General features: G+C 47.6%; 1 pseudogene across 1 annotated transcript; it reads right to left on the bottom strand.

Moving 5' to 3' along the window:
- Positions 1 to 3377: 3377 nt before the first annotated feature.
- Positions 3378 to 7347, bottom strand: LOC306653850 (eukaryotic translation initiation factor 3 subunit L-like; annotated as a pseudogene). The gene has a single exon. The product of its transcript is annotated as a eukaryotic translation initiation factor 3 subunit L-like (transcript).
- Between the last annotated feature and the right edge of the window lie 5460 nt (positions 7348 to 12807).

Below are 12807 nucleotides of genomic sequence, written 5' to 3'. Positions count from 1 at the left end.
GCCAGGCCCTTCTGGCTCTGACTGCAATTTCAGGATGATTGATGTATGGCTTTCTGCATGTCTCAGCTATGGTGTGATTCATGAGCACCCAGGTATGAGGAGGCTCCCTGGGGGTGATGCATTTGGGGAAAAGTAGGGAAGTCTTTGGAGATTCATGGAGTCTTCATCCTTAGTAGTGTTTCCATTAACAACTTGTGTGAGGTCTCTAGTATGGGTCGCTCACACCAGTAGGTGACAGAAACTGAAAAGTTTAGAAGCGTGCTGGAAGATGGAGTGAGGATCTGCGGCTCTCTTGACAGGCTGGTGTTGGTTCAATCCTAATAGGAGGAAACCTAAGTTCCACCTAGCAAATCATTCACAGGTACACAGTGGGGGAAGAGGTGACTCAGCAGCAGTGTGTCTGCCAGGGTCCAATTAGGAGACAGAAATCACACCAGGGCCAGGGGCCATATGCATGCCTGTAATCCCAGCAGCTCTGGAGGCTGAGGCAGGATGATGGTGAGATCAAAGCCAATGTCAGCAACTTGGTGAGGCCCTAAGCAACTCAGTGAGACCCTGTCTCAAAATAAAATATAAAGAGGGCTGAGGATGTGGCTCAGTGGTTAAGTGTCCCTGGCCCCTGGGTTCAATCCATGGTACCAAACAAACAAACAAAACACAAACCACATTGGTATTCTAACAGGAAGAAGTTTGCTAAGGACATTAGTCATGGGAAGACTGGGAAGGCAAAAAAGAGAACGTATGGGGTGAGGGGAGTTACTACAGGAAGCAACCATCTGCTGCTGAGAGGTTGGATGGTTGAAGTTGAAGCTGGAAAAAGGAGCCCCAGGGAGCCAGGACTCAGACGTTGGGGAGGAAATGCCAGCTGGCAAGGGCTGGTGTCTCCAAGATGATGTGACGAGACTGGTTCTGCTAGTGTTGGAAAAACTGGGAACTGGATTTACTTCTGTCCCTGGGACCAGATGCTCCTTCCAGGGTGAAGTTGTGTGCTGGGGTGATGCTACTAGGAACAAGAACTAACATGAGAACAGGAAGGAAACATGATGGAGCACGCCCCTTCTCCTTCCAGCTTCCCATGAAAGTTTCCTAGTGGCAAAGCCTGATGTGGAGCCTTCTGATTGGGAGAAATTTGGCCCCAGCTCCGGCATCAAAAAGCAGAGATAGCAGGGTGGGTTGAAGCTGGTAGACAACGGCTTAAAAACTGACACAATAGGACTCAACAAACATTTAATGTTCAAGGTCACATTATTAGAAGTATTGAAGCTAGCTGGATAGAGGTCACAGTTACCTCTTACCTTGAACTGGTCAGATCTGTTGCATTCAGGTGTGTGTACTATAATTTAAACAAGATCAAAGTCCCGTGGAGCCCATGGAGAGAAGGTAGCTTCACCTGGGGAGGAGATTCAGAATCATGACAATATCGGGGACACAAAATCAGAGTTAGAGCAGACAGAAGAATGGAATGCCATCTTTAAATTACCTAGGCTGCAGGTGAGAGATGGAGATGACTCGTTTCCGGAGGGGAACCGTGGGGGTGAGGGGACTCTAGAGAGGAGGATTCTGGTGTGAGATAGAGAAGGCTTTGTTTTCCTTAGGAAAGAAAAACAAAACTTTTCTTCCTTTTGATTGTAGAACAGTTCCTGCTTATTGTAGGGACCTTAGAACATGCAGGTTGATGCTATGTCAGCTGGGGTGAGGGAAAGAAACATCGCCTGTCTGGATTCCAGGTGCAATGAGCTCCCATGATGTGGAGGCCTTTCCCACTTGCCAGGAGACCATGCGTCCTTTGGTGGCTTTCATTTGCTGTCCCTTCCTGATTCTTAGCCCTGTACGGCTACCCAGGGAAGTCTGACTTGGCATCCGTTTCCCCCTGGGGCTGATCCTTCAAGGATCCTGCTTGTCTAGGTGTTTTTCCAAAGATGGACTTTTTTTTTTTTTTTCCTAAGAGGAAATTTTGGCACTAGCCCTTAAGATAATTACATTTTTTCCACCTTCTTGCCTACAGAAAAGTTTAAAGAAGCAAATAGAAATAATTTGTAATTATATCTCCCAAAGATGACCACAGTTAACATTTTGGCCTTTCTTTTCTGTACAAATATATTTATTTTTAAGATAATTGGGATCATGGTGGATATACAATTTTGTTTCTTGCTTTTCCTCTCCCAACTTAACAATGAGTATTTTTTCAAAGGCCAATATGTGTTTTTAAAAGTATGTTTTTATACCAGTGGCCTGGTATTCCATTCTTTGGCTATACCATAACTTGTGTGGGATATTTTGTTTACAATTAATTTTTTTATTTGCTTTTTGACCAGATTACTTGTTGATTTTTTTTTTTTTGATAATTTTCTCAGGATAGAATCTCAGAGTATGACTGGCTTAACCAATGTTTCAAAAACGCTTTTATTATTAAAAAAAATCCCCTTTGAATATACACAAAAGAGAATGGTACAATTGTCCCCTTATAATTACTAGCTTTAACAGTTCCCAGCATTCTGACAATGATGTTTTAGGTAGCCCTTCCCTCTGTTTTCGTTGGACTATCTTAAAACAAATCCCAGATGTTGTATTATTTCCCCTGTGAAAGTTGTTTTACTTCTCGAATGGGTAAAATAACTACTTAAAAACATAATCAGAACGCCATTAGCACACCTACAAAAAGAACAATAATTCCTTGGTATCATCTAATATTTGTCATGTTCAATTTTCTCCAATTATCTCAAAATGTCTTCTTAGGGGTAACTTCTTTGAAGAGGGATTCAAACAAAAGTTCATGGTTTTCATTTTGCTGATACATCTTGTAAATCTCTCTTCCTCATTTTAGAAACCAAGCTCATTGTGTGAAGAATCCATGATAAAGACTTTTACAGTTCTCAATACGTGATAGAAAACTGATTTTCAGGAGGATTGTAACAACTGGCACCTCTGCCAGCAATGTGAGAGAGCACATGTCTGGTCCCTCCTCAGTGCTGAATATCACTATGATTTTTAAAAGTCAGTTTGATAGGTGAATGATAACATCTTGTTGCCCTTTTATTTTCTATGACTATAAACATGATTGAACTTTTTTTTTAACATTCCCCCAAATGACTTATATTTAATTAATTTATTTTTATTAATTTTTTAACATGTTCTAATTAGTTGTACATGACAGTAGAATGCATTTATACATTTTGATAGATCATACATAAGTGGAGTGTAATCTCTCATTTTTCTGATGGTACATATTGTAGGATCATGTCAGTCATACATGTACATGAGGTAATAATGTCTGTTTGTATATCGTCCTTTGTAAATTATCTGCTTTGACTTCTACCACTTTTCTCTGAGGTGCTGGGGATTCGAACCCCGGCATGTGTACATGCTGGGCGAGCGGCCTCCAGGGTGAGCTATTCACACACCTTGACCTCTACCCCTTTTAAAGAGTGGTATTAATTATCTTGCCTGAGTCTATTTAAAATTTAAAACAGTTTATGTAATTGTATTTATTATCTTTTCCTTCATGATATTTTCTTTTTCTTTCTTTATTGAGACCTATTTACAGCATTTCCATTGTTAGTTTGAACAGAGGTCAACTCAGCTGATGACTGATCTGGGTAAAGGCTTCATGGTCACAAAACACACCTACAAAATCAAAACAGGCTGCAACGGACCTGAGCCCGAACGTCCTGAGGGTCTTTGTCCCATCTTCTCCAGGGTTCAACTAAGCTCTCCAAATTCGTGTATCCGATGGATGAAGAAGGCCCCATAGTGCCTGGTGACCTTGGTGTCTGCAGTGTGGATCATGTCCTCATGGATGTTGGAGTCAACCTCGGAGGCCGACTGGAATTCACCATCTAGAGTGGAGATGCCACTGGTCCACACTAGGTTCTTCATCTTGTGTTTGAAGACAAGAAGCTCGATGCAGAACTCCTGCCCTGTGAGGTCCAGGAAGCCGCCAGCTTGGCCACAGGCACGGTGGTGTAGAGCTCGAGGAAGCTGTGAATGGTGGAGAGCTGGGCCTGCAGCTGAACTTCATCAGAAAACACCTTCAGCTGCTGCAAGAAGGGCTCTTTGTGGTAATTGGAGTGCACGTTGTCATAGTTGGGCACTATAGGCGACAGGAACCTGGGGCAGGAAGAGCTGAAAAGTTCCCTGTAGACCTGCCGGTCACCTTTCTGCATGTGCAGCATCTTGCCCTGTACTTCTCTCGCAGCTGCAGGTGGATGCTCTTGCCAATCCGCATGGGTACACGGTGAGAGCAATGGCCAGCAAGACGAGCAGCTGCTCATTCTGCTTGTTAATCATCTCATAGTTGTACGTGGCCCTCTGGAACATGCTTGGTCCTCTGGATGTGAGGAGGATATTGGCAAAGACCTGGATGGCATCCTGGTAGAGGTGTATCATCATATATGCAAAACCAAGGTAATAGTATGTGGTGACCTGACACTCCAGCACCTGGGAATACATGCTCTTCTTGTTCAGTTCAGCACCTTGATGGCCTGGTAGTAATCCCCCAACAGGGAGTGTAGACGCAGAAGCCCCATCAGGCTGAAGTAGCCATTCATACTCCCCAGCCACACTCTGGGGGTCACCTCCGCTTGTGTACACCTCCAGCTGCTGGTTGATGTTAGATTTGTTTACCAGGGAATGAAGGACATTGAGGACGCTGTGAATCTGAATCCCAGATTTTGGGATTGGAACCAAGGAAGTCAATCTCCTCCTCTGACTTCTTGACAGGCTTGCAGCAGTAGACTGAATGACTGGAACTGGTAGATGAACTCATCCATGATATCCCAGGGCCATTGGTTGGGTAGTTCAAGGGGAGCAGACCCATCAGTATTAAGAATGTAGTTGAAGAGATTGCAGTAGTTGTAGGATTTGAACCTCTGCTTTAAGGAGGGTACCCCACTGACTTTGGCCTATATATGCCTGTAGTATAATTCTTTGTACAAAATCAGGAAAACAGCATCCTTGCCAGCCTGTGGAGCAATAGCTTCAGCCTCAGGCCAAGGTGCATTCTTGAAGAAGTTTTCAGTCAGCTTGGTCCAACTGGACATCTCATAGATGTCCTGTATCTCATAAACCTTCTGGCCAATGACATCGCTGGAAACATGACTGGCCTGAAGTTCGTATACCTTCTGGCCAATCAAATCCGAAACAGTTTTGTGGAAATGCTGGATGAAGTTTTTGATCACTTCAGGGATCACCTGATAGGTCTGATGTTCATAGTGACATTCATAAGCAAGGTCCTGCTTTGGATCCCTGTGTGCATATTGTAGTCTCTAGGGTAAGCATAGGGATCATGAGCAGCCTCAGACTCCTAGTCCTCAGCTGGGTAAGACATGACTGCGGGCCTGGCCAACATCATGGGAAAGGGCGAAAGGAGGATGATATTTTCCCATTGTTTTTATGCTTAAAAATTCTTACCCTACTCTCAAATGCCATTCACTTACATTTCCCCCCACCCCAGTTTTCTTCCTTGGTTTTTATGGAGTTTTAAAATCCACAGGGGATCCACTGATCTAGTATCATGGATTGAATAATTCTTCGTTTCCTCCTTAGTCTGTGGTATGTCTTTATCATGCTCTAATTTTATATGTGTATATGTGTGTGTGCGCCCATGTGCATGTACACGTACGTTGGCCTGCTCAAGAAGAACGTGTGGGCTGCCTGGTCTCCTGGGGTCCTCCTTGGGTGGTAGTAAGTAAGTGTCCTGTTGTTGGAGGTGAGCCAGCAGGGGGTGGAGCCTCAGATCAGGCTGGAATCTTTTGCCCCTGGCGTTCTGGGTGTTTCTGATTTTCCTGCCCTAGAAGGGCTCTGTGGCCTCTGTCAGCTCCTTTTCCTGCTCTTCCCGACGTCAGTAGGGTCGTTCAGGTGCTGTTTCTGTCAGGGTTGCTGCCAGGGATATGGCCTGGACCTCATCAGACAGACTGGGTCTGAAGGAGCCTGAGACCTCTTGGCTGGGTTACTTGCCCACACTGGGGACACACACGCACACAGGGTCCACTTCCCAAGATATTCTTTGTCCTCATAGCATTTCCCTCAGTTTATAACTATAACTAACTTTGTCATTTGCCAACTCACTAGACTGGAAGCCCTGAGGACAGAGGCCTTGTAGTCCCATGTCTGGCACATGGAGGGCATCTGGGAGTTGAAGAAAGAGTGGGTGACTGGTCCTTAGGCACTGATTGGTGATTGCTACTGTGGTCTCATAATCTGAGTGAAAACCAGAGATAATCATCCAAAGAGAAATCTGAAGAGAATAAAAAATTCTTCTGGGAACAAAGGGACATAACATCTGAAATGAAAGTCCATCCCAGAAAATCCAGAACAGCTGTTGGTCCTTGAGATAGCTGAGCCTCCTGAATCTCAGGTCCGTATGGAGCCATGAAAGTCACCCATTTGACCCTGAGCTGACATCTGACCTCTAGAGCTGATTATTCCTCCTCCGCACGAACATATTCCCGACAAAATGGGGTCGGGAGACATTTGCATCCAAACCACCAAGCTCTTTAAATGCTGGGGCCTGAAGGCCCGATGGGTTTATTAGATTATCATTGCGGAAGTTAATAAAGAATTAATTTCTCTTCATGTGACATCCAAAGGCAGTTATTTCAGGAGCCTGTCCATTTACACAAAGCCAAGTATTTGTCAAGTGTCAGAGGCAATTCCCAGGTCCCAGCCCCCCCTCAATAATTCTGGATTAGGGACAGCCTGAAATGACATTACACAAATTTTCTTTCAAGATGCATTGAGCTCTGGGGACCACTCAGGAATTTCAGGTTCCTGAAGGTTATACTGTCAGCAAAAGGGCTGGGCGGGGGTGGCTGGAGCGACTGCAGTATTCCAGCTGGGACAGCTCTGGAGGGGGTTCAGGGAGGGAGGGGAGGAAGCCATGGAAGCCATTAGTCTGTGGGGGCCCATTCGCCTCCCGAAAACAACTTACTGCCATTTGTATTGCAAACCTTATGCCCAGCTTGATGGTTTTTTCTTGTTCTTTGCTCAGGCCCAGGGAGGGGCGGTGGCCTGACTGGGACTGCAGGACTGGCCCATGTCACCTTGTGGCGATATATTAGGGAAGGTCAGGGCACCATCAATACCTGTCTTGGAGTTAAGTGCTGGGAAGTGGAGCCACTGCGGGGACAGGCTCACTCCTAGACCCTAAAAGCACGTGATGGAACAGCCAGGCGCCCTCAGAGCTGCAGGGCAGAAGTCTCGGTGCTGGGCTGTGGGGAGCCAGACTCCCTGGAGAGGCCTCAGGGGGCCAGTGGAACAGTCCAGTCCTCTTGCTCGAACGTCAGACACGGGCATCTGGCCACCTCCTAGCCACCTCCCCGTGAATGTCCAACAGACCCCTCAGCTCTGCACCTCCACATCATCCTGCCATATGCCTTGTGATGGAGCTGGGTGGAACTTCTTTTTCTCCAAGTGCGTTGGGCCTTTTCAGACGTCCGTGGTGTCCTCTTTCCTTACGACAGCTCTCCCTTCCTTCTTGTTTAAGTTCTGGCTCAGACATTGCCTCCTCTGGCATCCCTGATTTCCCTTGGAAGAGTCAAAGTCTCCTGCTAGGGGCACCGTTATCTGCGTAGCCCCTTTGTGCAAATTAGGAAAAGTCCCCTTTTCCAACCCGAGTGGTCATATCGTCTGGCAAATGGAAAGTGCCTGTGAGTACATTAGAAAACTGCCTTCTTTTTCCAGAAACTTCTCAGTCCTTATGCGGGCTTGTGGCTTGGCAAGTGGAATGTGGGCTAAATTTCAGCCTTCTTGGCTGGCTATTTGTGGGTGGTGTGCAACCTGGATGATCACACATGACATCCCTGTGCCTTTCTCTGAGATCCTACAGCTTCTTATGTTTAATTATGCAACCGTGTGTTAGTTTTTTATAATTGCTGTAATAAAGTATCACAAGCTAAGTGGCCTGAAACAGCACAGATTTAATAATTTACAGTTCTGGAGCTCAGAAGTGTGAAATGCACCCCACTGGATTGAAATCAAGGTGGTAGCAGAGATTTGGGAAGATCAAGGGGAAAATCTACCCCCCTGTTTTTTCCAGTTTCTGGAGGCTCCTAGTACATTCCTTGGCTCATGGCCCCTTCTTCCATCTCCAGAGCCAACAGTGTAGCGTCATTACCTCATGATTCTGATAACTACATCTGTCATCACATGGGAATCTGACCCTCTTGCCTCCTTTTACACTTAAAAGGACTCTTGTAATGTACTGGACCCACCCAGATAATCTAGCATAACCTTCCCCTCTCGAGATTCTTAATAGTCACATCTGCAAAGTGACTTCTGCCATGTGAGGCAACATATTCAAGGGTTCTGGAGATGAGGACATGGGCATCTTTGGGGGCCATTATCCTGCCTACTATAAATTTGCAAAATGGTCTTCTCCACCATCTGTAAAATCCCTGGGAACAGGATCACTGTTGTGTTAGGTGCTCACACACCCAACACAGGGCCCATCAGAAGGCTGGCGTTGAAGCCTTTGAAGAATGTGTGTTGATTAAATGCAGAGGGCGCGGGCACGCAGGCCCCCTCTGGGAGAAGAGGCAGTAGGAGACAATGCACACAGCTTTCCTGCAAGGTTTCCACAAGTAGTTCTTGACGGGGCCTGATTTTGTTCCCCCAGGGGAAAGACATTTGTCAACACCTGGAGAACTTTTGGGTTCCCAGGGATGCTGCTAAGCATCCAGTGCATGTGGACATAAAAAATGTACCTAACTGCGAGTGCCTGTGGTGTGGAGGTTGGGAAATGCTACTTTGTACCAGGACTGGGCGACTTGAAAGGCCAGGCAGCAGCTGTGGCTGGGACTCATGCTAAATACCTCCAAGGAGCACTTTCTTTTCTTTTCTCAGCAGGCTTTCTCCAGCTCCAAGAAACAGACCACTGGAGATGCAGTCACTTGCTCAGGTGTGCAGCTGGTCCCTGATGGGTTAGGCTTTGGAATTCCAGCTTTCCGATCCACTTGTGAGCAGAGGGGCGCTTCCCTACCGGCACGCCCAGCCTCTCTGGCTTTCCTCTGCCCTCTCCTCCTTCTTTGCTTTCCTGATTGTGCTGCCTCCCCTGAAGCTCTCTTACCTGTACTATAGTTGTCCTTGGATTCAGTGCCATTTCTTCCTTTCTTCCTGCTCTTCCTCGGTGACCTCCATTGCTCTGCCTGTGAGACAGCTCTGGAAACTTCCCTGTAGCTCACGGTTTTCCTGGAGCTCTGGTCTCACAGTTTGCACTGTCTTGTGGCTCTAATTGCTCTCCCTGTCAGCACAGCCCAGCTCTGGTGGCTCATGCCACCACTCAGATCCTTCAGTGGCACCCTGTGATGTTCACCAGGGCTCAGCATTGAGGCCCTGCAAGGCTGGGCCTTGGTCAAATCTAGATGCTCACCGTTCCTTCTCCAGACCCACTTTGTGTTTCCTCCTCCTTTTGTCTTTGCTGGAGTTGCTCCTTCCACCCTGAACACCACCCCTCTGGTTCTTCATCTTTACTCTCCTCTTACCCTCGGGAATGGCTCTGACTTGGATTATGCCTGTGGGCAATTTGTGGTTTTGGTAGAAGCAGGAGGTTGATTAAATAATCCGTTATTTTGTCTATTTATACAGCTCATGTTTACATAACACAACTATGTCACAGGCAGAGGGTGGGTTTTGGCATATCGAGGGGAATGAGAAAGTTGTCTTAGTTCTTATAAAGCTCACAGTCTCCGTGGGAGAAAGGCACAAAACAGTTCATTTTGTTACTCATTATTAATTTCAGTTGTGGCTGGGGTGCTGAGAGATGTTTGGGGGTAGGGGAACTGTGGGGGTCAGGTCAGCAAAGATTCCTGAGGAGGTGACACTGGGGCCCTGGGTGGCTGGACATTGTCTGGAGTCCTGGGAGTGGACTGAGTTGCAGCAGGAGCTGCAGGAGCCAGGAAGGCTGAGGGAGGAGTTGTCTGATGGGGGAGGGCAGTATGGCAAGGGGCCATATAAATCAAGGGGACCTCTGCCAGGCTCCGGGGCTCTGTAGAAAGGTTACCCCAAGCTCTGTTTCTTGGCCAGGTTGCTCAGATGCCATTAATTCAGCTTCCAGGAAAGGCATCAGGCTGGGAGGGGGCTGGGGGTATCAAGAGCCTAGAAGGTCAGGACAGGAGGGCTGAGGTGGGGGTGGGCTGAACAGCCCAAGGGGATCTGAGAACGATTATGTAATTGCTGTGGTCAGCCCCAGCCCTACCTCTTACCTCAAGAGGGACCTTGTTCTGCCTGTTTGTAGCTGATCATGCTTCTGCTTCAAATCAGCCACTGCAGCTTGGAACTGGGCTTTTGCTCCGGTGACTGATCAGCACCCACCTCCCATGTCACCTGTGCACTCATGGGGCAGGTGCCAGCTCATCCCTCCACCTGCACCTGGCACCTTGCACTGGGCCTGGTGGGGGCTGTATACACATTAAATCCAGCTTCCAGGGGCTTGCATCTCCAGAGGCCCAGTGTGGGAGTGTTATAGGCTGCATTGTGTCCCCTTCAAATTCACATGTTGAAGTCCTAACCCTCAGTACCTCCGGACGTGACTGTGGAAACAGGTAGAGATGTAAGTAGTCAAGATGAGGTCATTGAGGCCTAGGTTGAGCTACTCATCCAATGTCACCAGTGTCCTTATTAAAAGGGTCATTTTGGACGCAAACACATACACACACACACACATACACACAGAGCACACCATATGAAGATGGAGTCATGACACCCCAAGTCAAGGACCTATCAGTAGCCAGAGAGAGCGGCCTGGAGCGCCTCCTTCCCTCTGTGCTTTCAGAGGAAACAGACCCACCCCCACCCCACCCCACCCTGCCTCACACCGCCATCTCCAACTTCCAGCCTTAGAACTGTGAGAGGATAAATATCTGTTGTTGAAGTGACTTCGTGTGTGATGCTTCACCTCAGCATCCCCAGCAGACTGACACAACGCCCTCTGGGAATTCCGTGCCAGCTGTGGCTCCGCCCGGCTCAGGGAGGCACAGTTGTGTGTGTGGGCCCTTGTGCTCCTGTAGAAAGGAGGGGTTCTCATTCCCCTGGCTAAGCTACTGTGGGAAGGGAAGGCGCAGGGCAGGGATGTCATTTGCTTTCATTCCTAGTATCTGGATTTGCAAATCAAAGGACTATTCCAGGAGAGTTCCTGGGCCACAGGAAGTCCCTGCAGGTCTTGTGTGGATGAATTTCAGGGTTGATTTGGGGAGTTGGCAGGAAGAGAAGTTCTGTTAGCAGACAGGAGCCAGGTGCATCTGAAAGGGGCCTGCTTTGACCCTTCATTCTCTGCATGGTGTCTGTGGCCCCCACAGACAGACATCCTGGCCCAGGTTAACCTTTAACCAGACAACTCCAGTTCTCAGCTACCGGGCCTGGGGCTCCTGTAGACCTAAAGCAGACCTGCTTTTCTGTTCTTGTCTCAGGCAAACCAGAGTCTCTGATGAATTGCTCACACCCCCCGCCCTGAGCCCTGCCACCATGTTGAGTGCTGGTGTCCCCAGCAAAGATGAATGGGTCCCACTAATGAGCTGGAGGCGGCGGCACTATGACCCCTGACCCCACGCACTCGGAGCCAGCGGCCTGGGGAATGGCTGCCCCAAGCCTGCTTAATGTGTCGGGCTGGCCTCTGAAAGAAAAACACATTTATTGCTACTTAGAGAAAATTGATCTAATTGGGATGGAAACATTCTGCTGATGGAACATGGAATTTTTATTAGGAGGGTGACTCAAGTTCAGCCAAGGTATCGCAGCTGGACTGGGTTGAGAGAGTGTTTCTAGGATTTTACCCCGAATCGTCCTTCTAAGGGATCCTGAGTATCTGGAGGGTCTGGGTTTGCATTCACACAGTGCTGCTCATGAAGCCTTGATCCTGCAAACAGCAGTGTCTCTCAGGCCTGGTTCCTTAACTATAAAATGAAAAAAAAATTATCGTGTTCTGCAGGGCTGTTGTGAGAGGGAAATGATATTACGCATGCATCAGGGCTGCAGCACTGCCCTTGGTGTGAGACTGAGCCCAGTGGGACCTTCTCAAGCCAAGACTACACGTGGTTTCAGTCTGTTTGGCCAAATCCCCTGCAATTCAGTAACAAACCAGCCAAATCCTTGTTGGCTTGTAAGTAAGGTGACTCATTTGAGAACTATTTTTAGACAGAACTCTGGTCCCTGAAATGTGGGGGCCACACCCCCTTGATAGCCTCAGAATCTGGCTACTGCTTCTCCATCTCTCACTGCAACCAAGTTTGTTTAGGATCTCCTAAAATTTCCTAAACTTCCCTTGACCCCATCTCCACTGCTCTGGCTTTGATACAGGTTCTCATGGCCATTGATTGCTCCAGCCAAGGGGCTGTACTCACCTCCTTCCTGGCTTCTCATCTTGTTTTGCCCTGGTCCAGCTCCACAGCCATCCTCCAAACCAGTTCACTCCATACCAGCTCCTCCTGCACACTGTTGTGTTCTCTGCAAGTGGATCTTTTAAAACACAATTTGGATCAGGTCGTTCTGCACCTTATAACCTTCTCCCAGCTCCTATTGCCTCATCCAAGTGACTTCGCCTGCATACAGGGCTCATCAGTGGGGTAACTATTTAACTTATCATCAGCTAAACGGGGATGATTTTATCCAGCACAAATTGTAAATTGAACGGGATGCCCAGTCAGTAGGAATAAACTAGGCAAACTGAGTGGATGGTCACCCATGGTCTTGTTATAGAGCTGGGCAAAGACCTGCCCTTCGAGCTCAGATTCTTGCCATTAAGTCAGAAAGATTTCAGACATGTCACTCAGAGTAACAGGTAGGAGTTTATTGAAGGAATAGAAAAAAGGAAAGGGG

The sequence above is a fragment of the Sciurus vulgaris genome, assembly GCF_902686455.1.
Source record: "Sciurus vulgaris genome assembly, chromosome: 2".
Taxonomy (NCBI): Eukaryota; Metazoa; Chordata; class Mammalia; order Rodentia; family Sciuridae; genus Sciurus; species Sciurus vulgaris.
This window is presented reverse-complemented; position numbering and strand designations above follow the sequence as displayed.